Source organism: Seriola lalandi, unplaced genomic scaffold (assembly GCF_002814215.2).
Source record: "Seriola lalandi dorsalis isolate HSWRI2012SDOR001 ecotype SW California unplaced genomic scaffold, Sedor1 jcf7180002054861, whole genome shotgun sequence".
Taxonomy (NCBI): Eukaryota; Metazoa; Chordata; class Actinopteri; order Carangiformes; family Carangidae; genus Seriola; species Seriola lalandi.
In genome coordinates this window covers 4,191,398-4,198,920 of record NW_019525414.1, presented here as the reverse complement: position 1 = coordinate 4,198,920, position 7,523 = coordinate 4,191,398, and the positions used below count along the sequence as shown (strand labels likewise).

Below are 7,523 nucleotides of genomic sequence, written 5' to 3'. Positions count from 1 at the left end.
AATGACAAGGTCATAGTCAACACACAAACATTAACTCAGTACAGTCCGTGCTCACATGATAAATAGGCTGATTGAAATGGATTCATTATTTTTGTTGAATATCCACTTTTACAAATATTTACTAGTTACAGCATGCATACATGGCAATATAATCTAATATAAAACAAGGGACATTAGGCCTTTTAAAAAAAACAAAAACAATGAGCTCATTTGTTATGTAACTACACCTTTTCTCTGAAGACAGAGAGAATAATCCCCTTTATGAGAAATAAAAAGATGCAGATTACACCCACCCCCAAAATAAATAAAGTGGATAAACCAAAAAAGATAAGAACAAAAAGATACATGAGGCTCTGCTGTGCTTAGAGTAGATGCTCACTGAGAGGAAATACACTTCCATGAAAAGGCTCTGAGTGCTAATATTTATGGTGGATTTTGATGTTACATCTAATACCGGAAGTTGAAGCTTGCTAATGTGAGAAAGGAAGAGAAAGTGGGTCCAGAATATGAATGCACATGCTGTCCTTATCAACAGAGAGGAGACTTATGATGGGGAAGCCACAGAGGGGAGGAGATGTGATGGTCTTAGTCTTCTAAGTTCTGCCTGATGATACAGCAATTAATCAACTGACTGACCGCACTGTTTGGTTTCTGTGAAAACTGCAGCTATAGGATGTCCTTTGAATTTTCCATGTAAATTTTGAATTTAAGTGTTGCTATCCTCTCACAAGGGGTCGTTATAGGCAGAGACTGCCAACAGCCAAACACGGAGCATTTGTCACTGCATGAAGAAGTGTTATGATCTTATACAACTAAACTACAACAACAAATATTTGCTGTATTAAGCAGAAATGCAGCTGGATTACTAATCTGTTAATGTAATGAGGATATGTCATTCGTTTATGTGTTTCACAAACATGTTGATAGTGAACATATCACAGGCCACATATTCATTTTTTTATGGTTATTTTTATATAATCAGAGCACTTGAAAAGGTTTGGGAAAGATTGTGGTCTGGTTTAATACAGAAACATTTCACTGACTTCAGACTAATGTTTGTTTACATTTAACCAAAACCACAGTTTTTTCCTCAACCATAGTTGTTTTTGCCTATAACCACAGACGCGACTGTGGTTGCAAACTCTGGTGTCTGGTGTGACAGTCGTGCGCTTTGTACGGCCGTCCACCCCAACCACCTCCAGGCGACTTTTCTGCTGTTAACAAAAGTAGCACATTCATTTAAATACTTTCCCTCCGAAGATAATCCAGCCAGCCTCCTACAAAACCCATTTAGCTGTTTATGATTTGTAGGAAACAGGGTTGAGATGAGACGTAGAGATGTCTGTACAGTAAAACTGAAGCTACAGCTAGTAGTTAGCATTGTTTAGAGTAAAGACTGGAAACAGGGGGACAGGGAAGTACTAACACAAAAACAAAAGTTGACGCTGCTGTGAGCTTTAGAGGTGCTGGTGGGAGGTTTTTGTTAGTTTCATACTTACCGCACAGATAGGAGAGTGATATCAGTTTACCTATTCTAACTCAGCAATTCAGAAAATAAGCAAATTTAATTTCTGATGAAGACTCGACCTTAAATCTTAACACCCTGCTTCGCGAATAATCTGATTATTTTCAACAGTCCTTCGGTACGAATGAAGGGTCGCTGATGTTGTCCCCAAATTTCACTGCTCCTAATTATTTCAAAGATAAAGCGAGTAACCCCTAGCAACACAACACCAGAGAAAAGAAAGTGTGTGTGAGTGCAACAGCCAATCGGGAAACTTCATCAGTCAGTCAGTCAGTCAGTCAGGGACAAACATGCGTGTTTGTAGGGCTGTTGTGCAAAAACAGCTCTTGGATAGGAAAGGAGTCATAAGACCTGACTCCCTTCAAAGAGCTTTAATTCCCTTCATCGCTTTGAAAGACTCGAGTGTCTTGAGATTCTTTTTCTTTCCAAACATATTTGAAACTTTGAATGTTTGTAACACACCTGAAATGCTTCAATGGCACCACACTGTTCAGGTTTCATGATTTAGTTTTATAATGTACAAAAAATTGTGTAGGTTAAAGATATATATATATTAAATAAACATAGGTGGGTTTAACGAGTATTTATTTAAAGGGCTTAATCTTTAAAAGCAAAAGAGTCCCACTGTGCACTGGGGAAGGACAAAATAACACAAACACTTTATAAAGTGCAATCACACAGCACAACATCTAAAATCTCTGCAGAGATTAATCCCACCTCTCCAATAAAGTTTTAACAAAAACAAAGGGAAGGTTTATACCAGCCTGATACATTTGATTGAATTACACTGAACAGATGTTCATGTCATTGTATTTTTGGTCCACTCGGTCCATTTTTGTGCTTCAGAGCTGTGTGTCCTCCTAACAGATGAAGGTCGTGTTTTGCTGCAGCGTAAAGCAGCAAATTCCCTGTAGGCTATGTGTGACTTAACCAAGGACATCTCAGCCCACTGCACCACCAGACTCATACTTCGTTCTTATTCATGGATCCTGTCATCTCTGAAGAGTCCCAAAATGTTTTAGGAGGGATCTTGGGAATAGTTTATCTTTCCTTATAAGTTGATGCCAGAATACAAACCTGTGTTTTTACATATATGTATTAATTCAATGTGGGATTTCACTCAAAAAACACTTTCTTATGATAATCAGAAATCAACAAATGAATCAGTCGAATGACATGAAATTACTCAGTCGATAAGTGAAAACAGAGCAGTAACTCGAAGTGGAGTCATGATGTTCTCACAATAAAAAGTGCGACACTGAAAAGAGTCACCGGGCATCTGTGTGTGTGCTGGAAATGTACATTTTACTAGAACATGCTGAAAAATAAAAAAAATAAAATATGGTATAACATCACTGCAGCGACAACAAAATGATTCTGTAGAATCAGCAGCAGGAGCTTAGACTCAAATGCCTGCAAGAGGCTGTACTACCCTCCTTTTTTTATTTTTCTCACAGTCTTGGCTCTTTTTCTGAGGTTCAGTGTTATTATGCTTCCCCAGACAGGCAGCCCAGAGCGTCAGCTCTCATCAGTGACTCAGTGTGTGCAGAGGATGACAGTGCCAACCTGGAGCCAACAGAGAGTGCTAATTGTGTCTATTTGGACTCTGATGCATGACTCTGGGAAATCAAACAGCACAAACCAGTTACCATCACTGGGTAGTGTATTCTCAGGCTGCCTACGGAGGGCAGGTTGTCCCAGGACTCCCAGCAAGCTATCCCACATTGTACTTATGATCTTTATTGTTTGAGTCAGTTCTAAAATAAAAGGTGGGTTTCAGTCATGCAGTGTATCCATCAAACTCACATCTTTGCTGTAAAATATGTATTTCTTTAAATACAAGTGTTATTGGGTAGTAATGTGTGCGATGTGATGTGTGTGCTGCAGAATTTAAAACCAGGTAGGATTAAGATGTTACGTTACATGCTCTAATAACGCTGATGGAGTAAGTGGAGCATGTAGATAAACATTTACTGACATGCACTCTCTCTCTCTCTCTCTCTCTCTCTCTCTCTCTCTCTCACACACACACACACTCTGTAGATTTAAACAGACTGTGAGAGACTCAACACACCCTCAAAAATCCAGTTTGGATCACTGCTCCTCTCTAAAGGCCTCGTAGCTACACTTAACAGCATCAAATGTTTCATAACTTGTGACTAGCAGCAGAGCTTAAATATGTGAGGATGCACAGTGTCACTGTGCATGCAGCCTCCTCCATCTGCTCAGGTGCATTATGGGGTGTTAGCAATCAGTCTGATGTGACCGCTCAGGTGGATGTTGTTCTCTGGGGTACTGTGGGAGGATGAAACTGGAGCACAGCAGATTTAACTCTGGTCAGATACATGATTTGTAAATGTATTGACGACTATAGGCATCGCAGAAGCTGATGTAAGAATCCGAATGTATATCAAAAATATGTGACCGTAATCATTTTTGCCATTAACTTGCTTTTAATGAAAATATGCATACTCAGTTCCTGACCCCTGGCATGTCACTCAGGAAGCCCTGTGTGAAACGATTCAACTCTGTATGAAATAATGCTAAAGGATTTTTTTTGGCAGATCAAGATATCCCTGGAGGTTTGACGTCAGACCAAACATGATCTTTTCTTTATAGAAAAGTGCACTAATATGTTCACACTGCTTGAATGAATCCTGCATTAAACTGCTGACCTGAAATGCACTGGCAGAAACACAGATGCACCCAAAAATGTCATCTTCTCCACAACATCTCACTATATCTTTTATATCTAATTCCCCTTGACTATCAGATGTACAACTCTATGAATAACTAAATGTCATGAAAAGTCCTGCTCCATGAGCGTGAATCTGTTGTTGTGGAGAATCAGAGGGACATTTTCTGGGATTTCAGGTGTTGCAGTTACTTGTTAAATGTGAGAGCTCCCCCTACTGATGAGATCTGAGATCACATCGCAGAACAACATTGGATCAGCAGCTGTAATTGAGCATGAATCCGTCCACCTGTGTCAGGTTAAATGGGGGGAAAAAAATAAATCACTGACCCAACATGGATGCAAAACACGATGAACACAACACCAAATAGCTGGTAATGTGTGTATGAGGGGGTGGGGGGGTTAGGTGGTGGGGTTGGAGAGTGGGGGAGGGGAAGCTGAAGCTGGGGTTGCCATTGAAACCATTGTGTTTCCCTCCCCCTGTGAATGGTGCTGCTGGTATGAACAAATATCTGCTATTTCTGTGATTACACCTCAGACACGAGCACAGTCACAGGACACACACACACACACACACACACACACACACACACACACACACTTGAAGAGCGCAGCATTAACAAACACAAACAAAGACCCTTCTATGTTCAGCTCCCGTCTTCAAAACGCCTCAACAGTATCGCTATCATCACATCTTGGCTTATGATACATAAAAACTCTCAGGGCCTTTATTATTTTGTGCCTCACTCTCCTTAACACAGTTCACTCCTAAAACACATCTCAGGAAAAAATGATTATCTGATTCTGTTTTTATTTCCTACGAGTCACATGAGCGACCGCAGCCTCTCAGCAGCAGCAGCAGCAGCAGCAGCACACAGCCTGACACCCCCCACCCCCCCCATGCTACAAAATCAACAGTGAGCAAGACAAAACAGGTTCATGCCTTTGTGGATATTAACAGTACCACAGCAACTGGATCAATACATGAGCATGTGTCCAATTTACCTACTGATTTATCGGTGAAAAGACGCGATGACTCATGCACTAATCAGGGTTTGTGGAGCTCCCCTTCCACTGATGAATGAATTCCTCAGGAAGCACACAGCCTGAAAGAGAGATGTCACAGACTGATGTGTGTCGACAGTCCATTCATGCAAATCCAGAGGGAGGAGTAAGTCATTTTCAGAGCACTACTGAAAAAAAAGCCCATACCCTGTAAGTTGGACGACAAAGGCGATATGCACAGTAAAATACTGTAACTTATTAAATCATTTTAAAGTCTAATTCCATATGAGCCAGAAGCAGCAACAGCTGGCCAATGACACAAACAGAATTAAACACAAAATCATTGTCTGTCACAATCTCAAGATATTAAAGTTCCTCTGCAGCAGTGTCTACTGTATGGTCGGGCTGGGATCCAAACGTTACTTAACCTTAGATATTTTTGTCTGATATACTGTTGATGCCAAATAAGTTGTGTGTTGTAACAAGAGTAGGCGTAATAAGCTGTACAGCTTCAGCCCGCTGTAGAAAACCTTCCATCTTGTGTTATTGTTTCTACAGTGTGCTTTTGAGGTGTTGCATATTTTCTTCTCAACATTTTTGTTTTTGTGATTATAGATTAAAAAGTGTGTGTGAAATTTCAAGATACCCCACACGAAGACATGGAAAGACTGAGGTATTATTCACCTTTTTAATTCAAAATCTAATTGCAAACAGTTTGCAACCTTGATTCTATCAGTCCAGTTGAGGCTTTATTATGTTGTTGTGACACTTATTTACATTGTCACATAATATGGTGATTATTTTTCAACTATTCAATTAGTCTATGACATATCCAAAAACCAAAGTTTCACCCTTGTTTTGTCCAACCGCCCAAAACCCAAAGACATTCTATCTAAAATAATACGAACACAAACATTTGCTTGTTTTGCTCGATTAAACACTTGTAACGATTCCAGTCAATTTTCTGCCACGAATCAACTAATTGATTGATGGACTGATTGTTTCAGCTCTACTGTGTTTTTATTCTTCTCTGTAGACTGTGTGACTTTACATTGTGTGCTGCTTGTTTGTGTTGTTCTCAGGTCTAACAGGTTAAATATGCAGCTGGAGTCAAGACATAGTAGAGATCGAAACCTCTGAATTGCACAATCCAAAGGTTCCTTCATCTCACACACTCCAGCGGTAAACAAACTCATTCCTCGGGGCAGGACTAAGTAAGTGTAATATGTATGTTGTGTGGGCCGTGCTTTAGTAAATGTTAATCTCAGCTCATTAACATTAACCACTGGGATTCATTTCCTCTCCGTGAATCAACAATCCAGCCTTGTGAGAGGGCTTTTGCCGGATTGTGCATCGGGGGGAGATCTTGGCGAGCTGAGCGTGAGGAGACAGAGAATTAGAGAAATGCTGATCCTGTGGCTAAAGGTGATTTTCTCTCCTAACTGTCGAGTACTCCTGCGCCTGTTAGTGGCACCTGATGTGAGCTGCGGTGAGATTAGCTGAACGTGTGAAAAGCAGCGCGGTCCCTCCATGTGGAGCCCAGGAGGCTGCGAGGCACTAAGACCCAGTGGAGAGCAGGGGAGGCTGGGTGCCGCCTGTTCACCCGCCGCCTGCCTGTCTGCTCTGCACGGCTCTGCAGTTGCCCTGGGCACATGTCGGAGCCGGTGTGTATGAAAGTGTGTGAGGTGGGAGAGCGTGTGTGTGTGTGTGTGTGTGTGTGTGTGTGTGTCCACCACTTGTGCATCACAAGCTGGAAGACAGGACCCCTGTTTTCTCTTTTTATTTTTGGTTCACCCTCCTGCTCCTGCTCTGCCTCTCCACCTGGATGGAAGACCTGACTAGAGGAGAGCTGAGAGGAGGGAGGTGCGCGTCGTGTGTTTGCAGGGATGGGGAGGTGGGCGGTCGGAGTGATGACGAGATGAAAGGGGCCAGGTGAGGAGGAGACACAGGAGCGCCGCTCTTCTCTCTCCCCTTTCTCTCTCTCTCTCCTCCCTCTCTCTCCCTGTGACGTAGTCAGTGTGCGTGTGTGTGTGTGTGTGTTTGCTGTGTGTGTGGTAGAGAGAGAGAGAGAGAGAGAGAGAGAGAGAGAGAGAGAGAGAGAGAGAGCGAAACAGGTCGGCTTTCCTTCAGCAGACTGTGAACCTGCACAGGAGGAAGCAGCCCTCTCCAGACTGAGGTATGTCACCGACTTATCATCACACACATCTCCACTCGTACCTGCCCTGTTACCGGACTGTGGGGAGAAGTGTGTGTTGTTGTTGCTTTGTTTTTGTTTTTTTTGTTTGTTTTGTTTTGGGG

The 7,523-nt window shown here is 42.0% G+C and overlaps 1 protein-coding gene across 1 annotated transcript in view; it reads left to right on the top strand.

Annotated features, from left to right (window-relative positions):
• The first annotated feature begins 6,629 nt into the window (after positions 1-6,629).
• Positions 6,630-7,523, top strand: part of gpr61 (G protein-coupled receptor 61) — a 7,068-nt gene continuing 6,174 nt past the window's right edge. The window contains exon 1 of the mRNA XM_023427406.2: positions 6,630-7,401. The gene's annotated coding sequence lies outside the window, so the exon portion shown is untranslated. The remainder of the gene's footprint in view (positions 7,402-7,523) is intronic.